Here is an 18,266-nt window from a genome sequence, read left to right as displayed (position 1 = left end):
TTTTATACCGACTTATGAGTCCCTGGCAATCAAATAGAAAACCCTCTATAGAGGTTAATTTCAGCATACTGGGGCGCCTGGGTGACTCAGTTGGTTGCGCGTCTGCCTTCAGCTTGGGTCATGATTCCGGTGTTCTGGGATCAAGCCCTGAGTCAGGCTCCCTGCTCCGCGGGGAGTCTGCTGCTTCCCCTGCCCTTCACCCAGCTCATGCTCTCTCTCCCTCTCTCTCTTGCTCTCTCTCAAATAAATAAATAAAATATTTAAAAATATAAATAATAATCAGCATACTTAATATAATAAATCTTTCATAACTCCCCTGAAAAATAATCAAAACTCTACCAACCACCAAAGAATAAGAAAATACTCCAGTAAGTCTCTTCTCTCACCACCACATGAAGTTCAGAAAAGTTTTAGAAAGAATGAGGATACTGGCATATACTATTTTAGACTTAAAAAAAAAAAAAATCACAGCACATTACAAAAACTTCAACACAGTGGATGATGTTCATTTTACAAAATATATATACTACCTTTTCACATCTTTGTTGAAATCTACGTTGAATGGAGATACAAATCATACCAGGTTACTGGAACAAAGTTACTTAAAAATAATATCCCAGTGTCTAACTGGAATTACCAACTGGAATTACCATAAATGTAACTTAATGGTTTGCTCCACCACAGAAGCAGAAACTTCTGTCAAAATGTTTAAGAAATTTCCAAATATAAAAGGTTTAACATGTGGAATGTACGTAATATAGAATTACTTCTAATATAAATGCAAGCATAAATCTTAAAATCCCTCATCTCCCAATACAATTTTATGAACTCTATAACACAATGTGCAAATTATCCAACTATGTACAAGCAGCCAGTTAACTTACCTATAAGGTAAGTAGCATAGATTATTTTCAGGAAAATATGGAATATTGGCAGTATAAGCAACACAGGCAGTTTGGAAATCTGCCTATAACACAACAAAGCCATAGTTGGCCAGACCCACATTAAAAATCAGACCATCTCTGACTTCAAATAAGAAAGCATCAATTCTTCTCTAAATAATAACTAAGAAAGGGGTGCCTGGGTGGCTCAGTTGGCTAGGCCTCTGGCTTTGGCTCATGATCTCAGGGTCCTGGGATCAAGCCCAGGTCAGGCTCCTCACTCAGCTGGGGCTCTGCTTGTCCCTCTGCCCCTCCCCCTGCTCATACTTTCTCAAGTGGATAAAAATCTTTAAAAATAATAACTAAAAAACAAGAGAAAAATTAGTAAAACCAAAAGGTGATTCTTTAAAAAGGTTAATTAAATTGATAAACTCCCTAGGCAAGGCTCACTAGAAGAAAAAAAAAAAAAGAAAACTACTGCCTTCGGGAATGAAAGACAGCACAGATCTTACAAATATTAAAAGAATACCATATCAAAACAATTATATAAAACAAACAAAACAAAACACAATTTTATGCCAAGTCTGGTAATTTAACTGAAATAAAACAATTTCTTTTCTTTTTCTTTCTTTCTTTCTTTCTTTCTTTCTTTCTTTCAATAAACCAATTTCTAGGGGTGCCTCGGTGGCTCAGTTGGTTAAGTGTCCACCTCCTGATTTCGGCTCAGGTCATGATCTCATGGTCATGAGATGGAGCCCATGTGGCACTCCATGCTGAGCATGGAGGCTGCTTAATATTCTCTCTCTCAGGGGTGCCTTGGGTGGCTCAGTCAGTTGAGCGTACAACTCTTGATTTCAACTCGGGTCAGGATCTCAGCATCATGAGATAGAGCCCCATATAGGGCTCCATGCTAGGTGTGGAGCCTGCTTAAGATTCCCTCTCTTCTGGGGCGCCTGGGTGGCTCAGTCGTTAAGCACCTGCCTTCGGCTCAGGGCGTGATCCCAGTGTTCTGGCATCGAGCCCCACATCAGGCTCCTCTGCTGGGAGCCTACTACTTCCTCTCCTACTCCCCCTGCTTGTGTTCCCTCTCTCGCTGGCTGTCTCTCTCTCTCTGTCAAATAAAGAAAATCTTAAAAAAAAAAAAAGATTCTCTCTCTCCCTCTACCTCTGCCCCTCCCCCCACAAAAGTACAATTCTCTCTCCCTCTCCTTTTGCCCCTACCCCTCACTTCTGTGATGCATGAAGGCTCTCTCTCTAAAAATATTTTTTAAAAAGAAATAAACCAATTTTTTAAAAACCACAAACTGCCAAAGATCACTCAAGAAGAAAGAAATAGCCTCAATAGCCCTGTATCTATTAAAGTAATTGAACTTGTAATTTACAACCTCATCATAAAGAAAAAGACTGCTTTACTGGTGAAATCTTCCAAACACTTGAGGAAGAAATAACACTAATTCACCACAAACTCCTCCAGAATACTGAAGAGGATGGGGCACCTGGGTGGCTCAGTCATTAAGCGTCTGCCTTCGGCTCAGGGCGTGATCCCGGCGTTCTGGGATCGAGCCCCACATCAGGCTCCTCCGCTGGAGCCTGCTTCTTCCTCTCCCACTCCCCCTGCTTGTGTTAACTCTCTCGCTGGCTGTCTCCATCTCTGTCAAATAAATAAATAAAATCTTAAAAAAAAAAAAAAAAGAATACTGAAGAGGAAAGAATACTTCCCAACTCATTTCATAAGAATTACAGAAACATTACCTTGATACCAAAACAGTCAAAGATAATACAAGAAAATTACAGAATATCCCTCATGAACGTAACTGCAGAAATTCTCAACAAAATTTTAGCAACTCAAATCCAACAATATATAAAAAGGATAATATATCATGATGAAGCAAGATTTTTCCCAGAAATGCAAGATTGGTTAAATATATCCTTTAAAAAGATGTAATTCACCATATTAACAAACTAAAAAAGAAAAACCATGAGATTATCTTAATAAACACAGGAAAAGCAAAACTGACAAAATCCAATACCCATTCCAAAAAGAACTTTCAGCAAACTAGGACTAGAAGGGAACTTCCTCAATTTTATAAAGGCCATCTATTAAAAAAAAAAACCCTACAGTTAACATCATACCAAATGTTAAAAGACATTCCCCTAAGTTCAAGAATAAGACAAGGATGTCCACTTTCATCACATTTATTTAGCATTGTATTAGAGGTTCTAGCCAGTGCAATAAAACAAGAAAAAGAAGTAAAAGGTATCCAAATAGGGGGGAAAAAAAACCACACATAAAACCTGTCCTAATTCACAGACAACAAGGTCTGTAGAAAATCTAGTGGAATCTACAAGAGTATTTATACAAAACTTATACAACAGTTTAGCAAGACTGGAGGCTGTAAGATCAATACAGAAAAATCAATTGCATTTTTATATACTAGCAATGCACAATCAGAAATTAAAGTTTTAGGGGTGCCTGGGCGGCTCAGTTGGTTAAGCATCGACTCTTGATTTTGGCTCAGGTCATGATCTCAGGGTTGTGAGATCAAGCCCCACAGCAGGCTCTGCGCTAGGCACAGAGCCTGCTTAGATTCTCTCTTACTAACTAGTTTTAAACTAAGAAAAATCAGGGTCTAAGTCACAGTTCTGCCACTTATTAGCTGTGTACCCCTTGAACAAGTTAACATAACTGAACTTCAGTTCAGTTCAATAAAATAGATTTTATTTATTTAACAGAGAGAGAGTGCCCACAAGCAGGGGGAACAGCAGGGAGAGGGAGAAGCAGGCTCCCCAATAAGCTGAGGGCCCGATGTGGGGCTCGATCCCTGGACCCAAGTATCATGACCTGGGCCAAAAGCAGATGCTTGACCAAATGAGCCACACAGACACCCAAAAAATTAAAAAAAAAATTTTTTTAAGATCTATTTATTTGTTTCAGAGAGAGAGAGGGTGCATAAGTGGGGGTGGGGCAGAGGGACAGGGGAAGTAGACACCTGGCTGAGAAGGGAGCCCAACGCAGGGCTCGATGCCACGACCAAAGTCAGATGCCCAACCAAATGAGCCACCCAGGCACCCCAAAAATAAAATTTTTTTTTTAATTTAAAATAAATAAAAATGTTTGTAGAAGCAAGGACAGTATCAATGAGCATCCCTGGCACCCACATTTTGAGCTCTCAGTATCAGTTCTGCATTAATTCTTGGAGAAATGGTCATTTTCAGATGTACAGGAAGAATTTATAAGATTAACCTGGGCCATTTGCTGTATATGAAAGAAGCCTTTCAAAGATTTATAGTTCATGGGGCACCTGGCTGGCTCAGTTGGAAAAGCACGTGACTCTTGATCTTGGGGCTGTGAGTTCAAAGCCCACATTGGGTAGAAAGATGACTTAAATAAATAAAACATTTAAAAAAAAAAAAAAAGGATTTTTAGTTCATGCCAAATAGCTACCAACCTGAAATGACTCCCACTGATCAAAAATGAAACAACTTGTGCATCAAAAAAGAATGACTATAGGGGCGCCTGGGTAGCGCAGTCGTTAAAGCGTCTGCCTTCGGCTCAGGGCGTGATCCCGGCACGCCGGGATCGAGTCCCACATCGGGCTCCTCTGCTGAGCCTGCTTCTTCCTCTCCCACTCCCCCTGCTGTGTTCCCTCTCTCGCTGGCTGTCTCTCTGTCACATAAATAAATAAAATCTTTAAAAAAAAAAAAAAAGAATGACTATAGGTAGAACATGCGACTCTTGATCTTGGGTTATAGGTTCAAACTCTACATTGGGTGTAGAGATTGCTTAAAAATAAAATCCTTTTTTTTTTTTGAGATTACTTAAAAATAAAATCTTAAAAAAATGACTGTAATTGTTCAAATACATGGTATAAATTCACAAGTTTATGATAATACTCAAAGAAAAGACCCTTAGAAAACCAACAGTTGGGGTGCCTGGGTAGTCCAGTCGGTTGGGCACTTCCTTCAGCTCAGGTCATCATCTCAGGTCCTGGGATCCAGCCCTCTGTCAGGCTCCTTGCTCAGTGGGGAGTCTGCTCCTCCCTCACCCTTTGCCCCTCCCCCCACTCATATGTGAGCTCCCTCTCTCAAATTAAAAAAAAATAAAATCTTTAAAGAAAACCAAAGGTCAAAAAAAGGGAGCAGGGGCACCTGAGTGGCTCAGTCAGGTAAGTGTCCAACTCTTGATCTCAGCTCAGGTCTTGATCTCACAATTGCTGACTTCAAGCCCCACGTTGAGCTCCACACTAGGTGTGGATACTTTAAAAAAAAAAAAAAAAAAAACTCAAAATAGCCTGTTACCTTAAGAGAAGAATGTTACACTAACTCTTTACTTTGAAATTGGTTAATTAAAAGAATGAAGCATTCATCCTCCTATTTTTTTTATTTGTACTGTTTTTATTTTAAGTTCAGTATAGTTAACATGGTGTTATAGCAGCTTCAGGTATACAATATAATGATTCAACAATTCTATACGTTACTCAGTGCTCATCATGGTAAGTGTACTCATCTACTCTTTTCAATAGGAACTATACTTCAGCGTAAGCCTGCTGCTAAGGGAAAGCTCTTTAGAGAAGAATAGTACTCAAAAACTAACAGAAATAGCATGATGATACAATTTCACAACTTTTTTATTTGAGAGAGTGAGCGAGAGAGAGAGAGAGCATGCACAAGCAGAGGGAGGGGAAGAGGAAGAGGGTTAGGGTTAAAATAAATCGATCTTGTAACCATTAGTTTACAAAAAAATAGAAGAGCAAGTGAAAGAAAAAACACACACACATAAGAATGTACAGTTACTGAATGTAGGATACCTACAGGACAAATGCCCTGGTTTCTCCAATGAATCAATTATATGAAACGGGGGTAATTACCATATAATAAAAAAGCCTTAGACATGAAAACTGAATAAATGATAAATATGGACCTTATTTGAACTGTGAATGGCACAAACTGCTTGTAAAATGACACTTTTAAACAATTTTATTTATTTATTGGAGGGAGAGAGAACGAGAGAGAGAGAGCACAAGCCACGGGGAAGGGCAGAGGGAGAGAGAGAAGCAGACTCCCCGCTCAGCAGGGAGCCCAATGTGGGGGGCTCAATCCCAGGACCCTGAGATCATGACCTGAGCAGAAGGCAAATACTTAACCGACTGAGCCACCCAGGCACCCTGACACTTTTCTTTTTTTAAGATTTATTTATTTGAGGGGGGCGCCTGGGTGGCTCAGTCGTTAAGCGTCTGCCTTCCGCTCAGGGCCTGATCCCAGCGTTCTGGGATCGAGCCCCACACCAGGCTCCTCTGCTAGGAGCCTGCTTCTTCCTCTCCCACTCCCCCTGCTTGTGTTCCCTCTCTCACTGGCTGTCTCTCTCTGTCAAATAAATAAATAAAATCTTAAAGAAAAAAAAAAGATTTATTTATTTGAGAGAGAGTGGGTGAGAGCACGAGTGGGAGAGGGAGAGGGAGAGAGAATCTCAAGCAGACCTGAGCTGAGTGCAGAGCCTGACTCAGGGGCTTGACCCGATGACCCTGAGATCACAACCTGAGCCAAAACCAAGAGTCGGACACTTAATCAACTGCACCACCCAAGTGCCCCTGAAGAGACACTTTTAAGACAATAAGAGAAATTTTAATATGGATGGCATTAGATTATAAAGGAATTACTAATAATTATTAGATGTGATAATGACACGGTGGTAACATTTTTAAAAGAAAGCCTATCAGAGGTTCGTAATAATGTATTTATAGGAAAGTTGGGATTTGCTTTAAAATACTTCAGGCCCTGGGGTACCTAGCTGGTTCAGTCAGTAGAGCATGTGATTCTTGATACCAGGATTTTGAGCTTGAGCCTCACATTGGGGGTAGAGATTAAAACAATAAAAAACCTGGGGCGCCTGGGTGGCTCATTCAGCTAAGCAACCGACTTGATTTCAGCTCAGGTCATGATCTCAGGATCTTCTGATCAAGTCGGCTTGGGATTCTCTGTCTCCCTCTCCCACTGCTCCCTGCCACGCACTTTCTCTCTAAAATAAATAAATAAATCTCAAACAAATAAACATTAAAAAAAAAGCATGCCTAGCAGAGAAGGGTTTTCTAAATGACTCAAAAAGCACAAACCATACAAAACTGAAAATTTCAATTCATTAAAATTATGAACTTTTTGGGGCACCTGGATGGCTCAGTCAGTTATGCACCTGCCTTTGGCTCAGGTCATGGTCCCAGGGTCCTGGGATCGAGCCCTGCACTGGGCTCCCTGCTCAGCAGGGAGCCTGCTTCTCCCTCTCCCTCTGCCTGCTGCTCCCCCTGGTTGTGCACATGCATGCTATGTCAAATAAATAAAATCTTAAAAAAAAAAAAAGACTTGGGGTGCCCGGGTGGCTCAGTCGTTAAGCGTTAAGCGTCTGCCTTCAGCTCAGGTCGTGATCCCAGGGTCCTGGGATCGAGCCCCACATGAGGCTCCCTGATCAGAGGGAAGCCTGCTTCTCTCTCTCCCACTCCCCCTGCTTGTGTTCCCTCTCTCGCTGTCTCTCTGTCAAATAAATAAATACAATTTTTAAAAAATTAATTTAAAAAATAAAAAAACATAAGTCTTAAAAGTCAATGAGAAAGAGAAACACGTCAAAATAGGCAAAGAACTTGAATATACACTTCACCGAAAAAGCACAAATCCTGAATAAACATATGAAAAGATGCTCAACTTAAGGAAATGCTAATAAAAACAAAACAGACAACATTTCAAGCCCATTAGGTTAGAAAAAAAGTTAGAAGTCTGACAATATCAAGTGCTGTGGAGGAAGTGAGGCAACCAAAACACATACTGCTAGCTCTTGACTCAGTAACCACAAGATTCATAATTACCATGAGCCAATTTAGTGACTCAACCACTAGAAGGGTTTGCTAAGCAATTAAGCAACTGATAATGATCAATCCAAAATTATGAGAACACATGCAGACTACTGCCAAATACGAATTTTGGCCCTTAATGAGCTGAATCCTACCTGACTCAGCAATACAAATAAGAAAACTTTAGTCTCTTATCCAGTTTATCCAGTTTATTTTGTTAAGTACAAAATATTCAGGTATTCATTTCCTCCTAGAATACTAATGACATCTTAATGACTACAATTTTAATGAACTATTTATCACTCCAGTTACACTACTATTCCAAAAAGAACAAGTAGTTTTAAATGGCATTATTTAAAAATAGTGGTTATACTTTAAATTTACTTGATAGGAATTAGAATGACCCTGTGACTAAGAGGGACAAAGGTGTAACAGATACAGTTCGGGCACTGAAGTGTAACAAATTCAAGTCCAAATTCAGACTCTACCATTTTATCTCTGTAACCTTAAATGACTCAAATTCACTGATCCTCAATTTCCTCAACAGCTAAAAAGCACGTGTATCACAACCTGCCTATCTAATCACATTGCAAAGATTAAGAGATTATGTAAAGTGCTTAACAATGCCTACCTCATTAGCTTAGGCCCAGGGCTAGCACTCTTCCCTTTGTAAATCTTGCTACTCTCACCTAAAATTTCCTAAAATTACAACTCTCAATTCATAGGAAAATATTACTCTTAATTCAAATTATTTTTAATATTACAAAATTGTACAGTACAGGTTAGAAGAGAAATACCTGCTTACTTCTTCTTCTAACCGAAAGGCTTTCCTAAATTATTAGATTCTGGAAAAGACAATAGATTTTCACTTATCTTCGTGATACAGAAGCAGGGATGCCCAAGCTATGTTAAAATTTAAACCCAGTTGATTTCTAAGATTCAAGGTTTTTTTGATTCTAAGAAAACCCCCCTTTTTTTAAGAGGGGTGAGGGGTAGGGAGAGAGAGAGAGAGAAAATGTTAAGCAGGCTCCACTCCCAACATGGAGCCCTATGTGGGGCTCAATCTCACAACTCTGAGATCATGACCTAAGCTGAAATCAAGAGTTGGCCACTTAACTGACTGAGCAACCCAGGTACCCAGAAAAAGCTATTTAATATTTAAAATACTACATACTGGGGCGCTTGGGTGGCTCAGTCGTTAAGCGTCTGCCTTAGGCTCAGGGCATGATCCCGGCGCTCTGGGATCAAGCCCAACATCAGGCTCCTCCGCCCAGAGCCTGCTTCTTCCTCTCCCACTCCCCCTACTTGTGTTCCCTCTCTCACTGGCTCTCTCTCTGTCAAATAAATAAAAAAAATCTTAAAAAAAAAAAAAAATACTACATACTAACTTTTGGACTTCCTAAAAAGCCTGTCTAAAGAAAATTACCTTATTAATGATGAATTGATGGTACTGGGGGTTTTTTTTTGGGGGGGGGGGGGTTGCTTGTGGGAAAAAGGTTAACACTTAAAGTAATCTCCATGTTAAAAACCTCAAAAAAATGAGAGCCCAGGTGGCTCCATCAGTAGGCCAAGACTCTTGATCTCGGGGTCATGAGTTCAAGCCCACATTGGGTATAGAGCTTACTTTAAAGTAAAAACAAAACAAAAACCCTCAAAACATTCAACAATTTAATTAGAGATCAGGAAAAATGTAATACTGGCATCTATACTCTGGAGTAATGAAAATACATTTGTAATGCTGAAAATACTCAGAGAATTTTAGTTACTGAATTAAAACTTCAAGAATCCTCATTTTAAGTACATTACCATATTCAAGATATAAAAGAAAAGACGCACAAGATAAAGTGACATTTGCCAGTCTAAGAAATGTGAACTAACAACCACTGATAAGAATTGTCTACAGACCTAATATTATCAAACCAGGATACTGTTATTGTCGTCTTCAAAATCAAAATCAAAAAAATCTTTCAGGGGCATCTAGCTGGCTTAGTCGGAAGAGCACGCAACTCTTAATCCTGGGGTTGTGAGTTCAAGCCCCACACGGCATGTAGAGATTATTTTTAAAAATTTTTTTAATTATTTTAATAAAAATAATTTTAGAAATAAAATCTTTCAGAAACACAAAAAATATGTCATGATGAAGTACTGGGTCAAAGAAAAATTCAGGAACTTCTTATATACACACAGTTTAATTTTCTTCCATTGTGATCATTTCTAAGTAATATTTTTTCTTCCAATGAGGTCGTAACAAGTTAGCAAGTTATTTGCTGTGCAGTGATAGAGAAACATTAATTTTCCCATTTCCATAATCAGAATGATTCTTAATGCAACACACAGTAGGCATTAAATGTTGAATAAATAAGTAACAGAAAAACTGAATAGAACTGATTAGAAATAAAAATTTAATTTATAAAATTCCATTTAATAGGTTAATGCAGAAAATGTAATTCTTTTAGACTCTGAATATTTCACATTCTTTGTTATAAAATACATAAACTTTCAGTTTAACTAGTTTGGGACATTAACTAGAAAGAACTAGCTATACTAAAAACTAAGTGCCCTGTCTTTCCCCATCAAATGTGACAAATTCCGAAGAGATACATCGTGTCTATCCAATTTCTCAAATGCTAATAACTATAACTGAGGAAAGAGAGAAAACAATAAGTGGGGTTAGAACAAAGTGTTTAATAGTTAACTAAGTTTTCAAATATCGTTTTCTAACACTCTATGGTGTTTAAAAATTCAAATTTTTATTTCAACTTAATATAAAATGTATTTTCATTTTCAGAGGCTAGTCGGGAAACAAGCACGTGTGGAAACAACCAAAGGTCAGAGATCCCTGATAGAGATCAAATAAATGAAAAGTAACTTGATGTTCCACAATAAAGATTTGGGACTGTTTCTGAGGCCCAGGTGGACTGTACAGGTAAGTCTCCACCCAAGAAATAAACAAAAGAGGCAAGATAAACATACTGGAGAAGGCCAGACAACGTCCAAGATCTCCCCAAAGACCCCTCACCCTGGCTCTGGTTTCTTCCCTTTCTCCCTTATCTCAACGCCTCAGGGAGAAGTAAATCTGCATCTCACTTCCCCAACTCACCCTCAACTCCCAATTACTCGCCTTCTTTATTAAAACCTGGGTCCACCTCTGCGACATCCTATAATTCCCACCGAGCTCCCACTCCAGCCAGATACACATCTACTGCGCCTGTCTTCCAGTAAGGTATTAGTCTCCTTAATCCGAACTCGTTTTTCCGCAGCCCATCTGCCTTCCGCCCCTTCAACTCTGGTCCCCTCACTCCGACCTTTCTCCCAGAATCCTCCCCAAGTCACGGATCTCTGGCCCCTTCTCAACTATAGCTCCTTTCTTCCCGCTCGGCCTCCAACCTCTTCCCAGGGAATCCTCCCCCATCCGTCTCCCGGTACCCGTCCCCTCCCCCAACTCCGCCCCTCTTCCCCCCCTTCTCCCAGCGGGAGGCCCCCTCACCTGAACGCCGCTGCCGCTGCCGTCCCAGAAGCCGAAACGTGCTGACGCCGGACGGCCTCCCAGGCTCGGTCCCCGCTGAGCTCTTGACGACCCCTAGGGAAAGCGAACGCCACCACTTCTAACTCTGCCCGCCCCGGGCCAGGCCGTCACCGTAGCCACTGCCAGTACCACAGCCGCCATGTTGAAGTCCTACTTCCCTCCGCCTTCCCCTCACCACTCCGCCCCTTTGGGCGTCTGACGTCATGGCGCCGCGCTCCACCCTCCCTGGGCCAATGGGAGGAGCCGACAGTGACGTAACTAATCTCTCCTGTACTGCCCAACAACTCTAGTTGCCTGGGCCGCTGCAATTGGAGTGGGTGCGCCCCGCTGACCCAAGGAAGGAAGGGAAAGATGTGGGTCACTGAGAAGGTAAGGCGTAGAAGCTGGAGAAGCGGCCCAGGAGAGCTTCCGAGAGGCGCGAATCGCGAAAAGACGCACAGACTTACAAATGAGACCTACTTGGGAATCAGAATGTCTGGCTTCTGGTCCCAGGTCAGTGATCTGGTACAAAGTCCTACTCTTTCCGGTCCTCATTTTCCCCATTTACAAAGATTGGGTTGAAAGGCGACCTCTAAATCTCCCTCCAGTTGTGACATCCAGCGGTTTAAACTAGGTAATCCAATCCCAAACATTTACTGCCTCCTGCATTTATTGGATATCTCTTGGAATCAGGTGCATAGAGGATTCATAACTGCATGAGATGAATCTTTGTTCCCAAAAGTTCCTACTTGGTGAGAGAAATCGAAGCATTAACAGTTCACGAAAAATCAGAGAGTGATAACGGCCTAACAGGTGCATTAATTGCTCTGGAAAAATTGGCTTTCGGCTAAGAGATTAGGAAAGATTTACATCTCTACACTTTCTGAATACATAAAGAATGTGTAGACTCTCACGCCTAATTCTTCAGCCCTGTTTTCTCTTTGGAAACCCAGAGAAGATAATATTTGTACTCTGAAGGGTGCAGCAGTTTTAACCCACAATGAAAGACGGTGGGCATTCCAGAAGGGGGAAGTTAAAGCAGAGAATAGCAAATCATCAATTCTGGATTCTTTGCCAACTTAATTCAACAAATAATGGGCAGCGATAGAAGGTTTGTGGAAGAGCAGTGAGCTGAATAAAATTCTCCATCAGGAGAGTTAAAATGGTAGCAGTGAATAAAATGGACTGGAGACTACGTGGGAGACTTGGGCACTGAGTAAAAGATTCACACCTGAACTAAAGCAGAGACAGCAGGGATGGAGACTAGGGGATTAACTGAACCAAGATTTAGGGAATTGACTCAACAACACTCCCATGTGGAGACCTGCTGCATGGGAGAATAAATCATAAAGAAGAAAAGCCAAGTTCTGGAGGTCTGTTTTTAACAGAAACAAGAGAGAAGTAAGGTTTACTGAAGTGCTAAAGGAGGTGAAAATGAGTTCAGCTAACCAAATTATGATGGCAGATTTTCTGGAGGGAAGTTCAGGAGGGAATGTGAGCTTAGAAATCAGAAAGAGGTAAGGAGTACACATGTGTGGTATACTGATACTTCTTGAGCAATTAAACTTTTCATTCATCATTCAATAAGCATTTACTGAGTGCCAGTAGTATACCAAGCACTGTTCTATGTACTGGGGATATAGCAGTATATAAAAGAACCCCCCCCAAAAAATTCCTGAACTCACAGTGCTTATATTCTAGAGGAAAATGACCAATAATAATGGTGATAGGTTAAGAAGAAAAAAAATAAAGCAGAGGAAAGGAAATAGAAGGCATCCATGATTGAAATTTGTAGAGGAAAGGGGCGCCTGGGTGGCACAGTGGTTGGGCTTCTGCGTTCGGCTCAGGGCGTGATCCTGGCGTTGTGGGATCGAGCCCCACATCGGGCTCCTCTGCTATGAGCCTGCTTCTTCCTCTCCCACTCCCCCTGCTTGTGTTCCCTCTCTCGCTGGCTGTCTCTATCTCTGTCAAATAAATAAATAAAATCTTTAAAAAAAAAATTTATAGAGGATGGCCAGGAAAAAGTGACATCTGAGTAAAGACCTGAGTAAAGGAAGTGAAAGATTTGCAGATGTCTAGGAAAAGAAAATGCCAATCCAAGGGAACACCAAGTACAAAGGCTCTAAGATGGAAGTTCACCTTCTGTATTGCAGGAACAGCGAATGGAATGGAGTGAGCAAAGCATAATGGGAGATGAAGTCAGAGAGGTAACAGGGGACTAAATCACATAGCAACCTGTAGATCATTTTATGGACTTTGACTTTAGTATAAGTCCTAAGTGAGCTGAAAGCCATTGGAGAGTTGTGAGCAGAGAAGAGACATTTCTAACTTTTTAGCAGGATCAGTCTAGCTACTACACTGAGCATAAGCTAAAGAAGGATAAGGGTAAAAGAAGAAAGACCATTTAGAGATTATTGCAGTAATCCAAGCAGGAAATGATAGTCCTAGGTAGCACTATAGAGTTGTAATAGCACTGAAGGTGATTAGAAATGGCTAGGGTTCTGAGTACATTTTGAAGGTAGAGGAGTAAGAATTTGCTCACAGATTGGATGCAGAGTGTGAGGAAATGAAAGGACTCCGGATGACTTTAAGATTTTTTACTTCTGTCAAATTCTTGCAGGTTTGGCTAGAAGAATAGAAAATCAAATTAATTAAAATGTCTGAGGATAGGACCCTTTGGAACACTGACAAATAGGGCATGGGAAAAGGAAGCAGATAAAGAATGGAAAAGTAGTGACCAGAGAAGTAGAAAAGGAATAAGAAGACTATGGTGCCATGGGGTGTCTGCCTTCGGCTCAGGGCGTGATCCTGGCGTTATGGGATTGAGCCCCACATCAGGCTCTTCCACTGGGAGCCTGCTTCTTCCTCTCCCACTCCCCCTGCTTGTGTTCCCTCTCTCTCTGGCTGTCTCTCTCTCTGTCAAATAAATAAATAAAATCTTTAAATAAAAAAATTAAAAAATTAAAAAATAAAATAAAAAAAAGAAGACTATGGTGTCATGGAGGGCTGGGTCTGTGCCTCTTAGAATAGGACTCCCTGATATCAGAGACAAGCCTCCCCCATCAGATAAGGACTTTCTAAGATTTCCCCACTAGCCTTGGTCTCCTGATCCAATAATTTTCCCTTCTCTTCCTTATTGTTTTAGGTGGGGATCAGGTTTCTAACCATCTACTCCTGGGCCAGCCTGCTGTGTCTCCCTATCCCCCACGGACACAGCCCATTCTTAAGAAATGGAAATGAAATGGTAAACAAAAACTTCACCTTCCTAGGAAGGAATTGTCATACTTGACAATTTCCATGTTTGAATCCCAATGGTAATTCTCTTGGGACCAGAAGAGGCTGAACAGGACACCAGTCCTCTACCACCCCTGCCCTATGTCTTTCATTCCCAGTGCATCTAGATAGTACCAGCACACCAGCTCATCTAGAAGCAGCACTCCAAGGCAAGGGCACCAGCTTGTACTCCTCCCACTTTTCCTCTTTTTTGTCTCCCACTTCATACACTAAGCTTTTGGGGTGGGTCTAAGAGCAGAGACAGGAAGGACAACAAGCTCTCAATCTTTAGCCATCCAGCATTTACTAAGTCCTACCATATGCCAGCCATCATGAGTCTACAAAGATACTCTTAAGGAAGTCAAGTGAGGGAATCAGACAGGTGTGCAGATAATGGTGGTACCTGGCAGAAAATTATCTTAGTTCCTAGGTGGCACATTCCATGCCTCAGGAGTACAGAAGGGAGAAGTTTGGGTAGACTTGAGAAATCAAGGAAGACTGCATGGAAAATTGAAGCATTTAAGTTAGGCCTTAAAAAACAGGTAGGATGAAGAGTGCCCAAAGAAATGAGAACAAAGCCATTTAGGCAAAGGCATAGATTCAGGAAAGGTCCATGAAAATTCAGAATCAGTAAGGGTATACGTAAGAGAGCAGAGGAAGATAAGACTGGAGAGACCAAGCAAGAAGAGGCTTGGCTTGGGTTTAACAGTTCTTTATTTTTTTCTTTTTTTAAGATTTTTATTATTTTTTTAAGATTTTATTTATTTATTCGACAGAGATAGAGACAGCTAGCGAGAGAGGGAACACAAGCAGGGGGAGTGGGAGAGGAAGAAGCAGGCTCATAGCGGAGAAGCCTGATGTGGGGCTCGATCCCATAACGCCGGGAACACGCCCTGAGCCGAAGGCAGACGCTTAACCGCTGTGCCACCCAGGCGCCCCAAGATTTTTATTTTTAAGTGATCTCTACACCCAACCAGCCAGGCACCCCTGGGGCTTAACAGTTCTAAGGCTGTAAGTAAAGTCACTGGCAGCTTTTCCCCTGGGAAATTCAAGAGAAAATTCTGGATAAATCCTTAGAATCTTGGAGGTCAGGTTGAAACCCTTCATCCTTCCCTAAAAGCTCAAGGTAACAGTTAAGGACTCAGATTTCTGAGTGATCTCTGGGGTTTCTTCTTGTTCTAAGATCTATGTGATGGGGCGCCTGGGTGGCTCAGTCGTTAAGCGTCTGCCTTCGGCTCAAGGCGTGATCCCGGAGTCCTGGGATTGAGCCCCACATCAGGCTCCTCCACTGGGAGCCTGCTTCTTCCTCTCCCACTTCCCCTGCCTGTGTTCCCTCTCTCGCTGGCTGTCTCTGTCTCTGTCAAATAAATAAATAAAATCTTTAAAAAAAGAAAAAGATCTATGTGATGACCATCATATGAAGATGTAATTATCCTGATGACCATGAATGGATAAAGATGATTTCAAATTCCAGAAGGATGAAAATATAAACACACACACAATAACTCTAAAATATTAGAAGATGGGGCACCTGGCTGGCTCAGTCAGTGGAGCATGTGACTCTCGATCTCAGAGTTGTAGGTTCAAGCCCCACATTGGGTATAGAGAGTACTTAAAATCTTGATAAAAAAAATATATTAGGGGGTGCCTGACTGGCTCTGTTGGTAGAGCATGCAGTTCTTGATCTTGGGGTTGTGAGTTTGAGTCCCACATTGGGTGTAAAGATTACTTATAAATAAATAAATAAATAAATAAATAAATAAATAAATAAATAAATAAAATATTAGAAAAGAATATAGAAGAATATATTTTGAATCATGGGTTAGAAAGAACATTTCTAATAATGACACCAAATTCAGAACCCATAAAGGAAATAGTTGACAAATTTGATAACGGCAAAAGATCCCATATGCAAAGTGAAAAGATAAACTGAAAAAAAAATTTGTGATCTGTAACAGAAAAGGGATTAATTTACCCAAAATACAAAAAGCCCCTACAAATCAGTCAGGAAATAGAATGGTTTAATAGAAAAATATGGTCTAATTTGTCAAGAGGCAATTCACTAAAGAAGAAACACAAATAGGGGTGCCTGGGTGGCTCAGTTGGTTAAGTATCCAGCTCTTGATTTTGGCTCAGATCATGAGATTGAGCCCCACATTGGGCTCAGTTTTAAGTGGGGAGTTTGCTTCTCTCTCTCCCTCTCCCTTCCCCCACTTGAGCACTCTCTAAAATAAGTAAATCTAAAAAAAAAAACAAAAACGCAAATAGTTAGTGAACATATAAAACGATGGTCAACATGACTGATAATTTTTAAAAATGAAAAAAGGTCCCATTTTTCACCTAACAAATTGGCAAAAGCTAGAAGGATTAATTAGATCCAGTGCCATCACGTATGGAGAAATAAGCATACTTACACATTGTTGATGGTAGTACAAATTGATGAAATCTTTCGGTAGAGGAGTTTGGCAGTAACTATCACAATACATTGTGAAGTAAAAAGAGAATTACAGAATAATGCCTATTGTATCCATTTTTGTAAAAAAGAAACAGCTTGATATATAGAAATAAATGCAGACATAGATATAAATGTAGATTTAGAGGGGTGCCTGGCTGGCTCAGTTGGTGGAACATGGTGGAGCTTGGGACTCTGGATCTCAGGGTCATGAGTTCAAGCCCCACATGTGACATAGAGTTTACTTACAAAAAAAAAATAAGACTTTATTATTTATCTGAGAGAGAAGGAGAATAAGCAGGGGGAGCAGCAGAGGGAGAGGGAGAAGCAGCCTCTCCACTGAGCAGGGAGCCTGACACGGGGCTCGATCCCAGGACCCTGGGATCATGACATGAGCCAAAGGCAGATGCTCAACCAACTGAACCACCCAGGCACCCCCCAAAAAATTTTTTTTAAGATTTTATTTATTTATTTGACAGAGAGACAGCAAGAGAGGGAATACAAGCAAGGGGAGTGGGAGAGGGAGAAGCAGTCTTCCCACTGAGCAGGGAGCCCGATGTGGGGCTCGATCCCAGGGCCCTGGGATCATGACCTGAGCTGAAGGCAGACACTTAATGGCTGAGCCATCCAGGAGCGCCAAAATTTTTAAATAGATAACTGTAAACAAATAACTGTGGGTTTAGATGTTTAAACACAGATAACATACTGAAAAGATACACACCAAACTCTTATCGTAGCTCTGGAGGGAACAGGACATGCCTAAGGTGGGTAGGCAGCAGGGAGAGGAAGTAGAAACCAGGAAGATCACAGCCACTGCTGGAAGATGATCTCACAGCCATAAGAGAGAGGAAGAATTGCCCTGACTTCTCCCTTCCTCCAGCCCTCCCGTCGCCCGCCAGTACTTCCCACTGATGGAATCTAGTTAGTATTCAATTGGCAAAAGGAGTTTAGAAATGCAGTTTTCAGAACAGAGAAGTAATGACCAACCTCAAAAAGCTATTGGACGGTTCACAGAATCAAAGAGAGAGATGGAGAACCAGATATGAAAAACAGGAGAAAACCTAGTAAAAAAGAGGAAGAAGCATGGTAAGGGTCATCCTGTAGAAGAGTAAAAGACAGGTGTGCCTGGGTGGCACAGTCAGTTAAGCTTCTCACTCTTGGTTTCAGGGTCCTGGGATCCAGCCCCGCATCCAGCTCCCTGCTCAGTGTGGGGTCTGCTTGAGACTCTCTGTCCCTCTGCCCCTCCCATTTGTTTCTCCCTCTCTATCTCCTCAAATAAATAAATCTTTTGTTAAAAAAAGTAAAAGACAATTCATTAA

At 41.1% G+C, this 18,266-nt stretch overlaps 1 protein-coding gene across 2 annotated transcripts in view; it reads right to left on the bottom strand.

Annotated features, from left to right (window-relative positions):
• Positions 1–11,440, bottom strand: part of UBAP1 (ubiquitin associated protein 1) — a 52,213-nt gene extending 40,773 nt beyond the window's left edge. For both annotated transcript variants that reach the window (XM_026506358.3, XM_048223270.1), the window contains exon 1: positions 11,205–11,440. The gene's annotated coding sequence lies outside the window, so the exon portion shown is untranslated. The remainder of the gene's footprint in view (positions 1–11,204) is intronic.
• Between the last annotated feature and the right edge of the window lie 6,826 nt (positions 11,441–18,266).

This window comes from Ursus arctos, unplaced genomic scaffold (genome assembly GCF_023065955.2).
Source record: "Ursus arctos isolate Adak ecotype North America unplaced genomic scaffold, UrsArc2.0 scaffold_18, whole genome shotgun sequence".
NCBI classification, from domain to species: domain Eukaryota; kingdom Metazoa; phylum Chordata; class Mammalia; order Carnivora; family Ursidae; genus Ursus; species Ursus arctos.
This window is presented reverse-complemented; position numbering and strand designations above follow the sequence as displayed.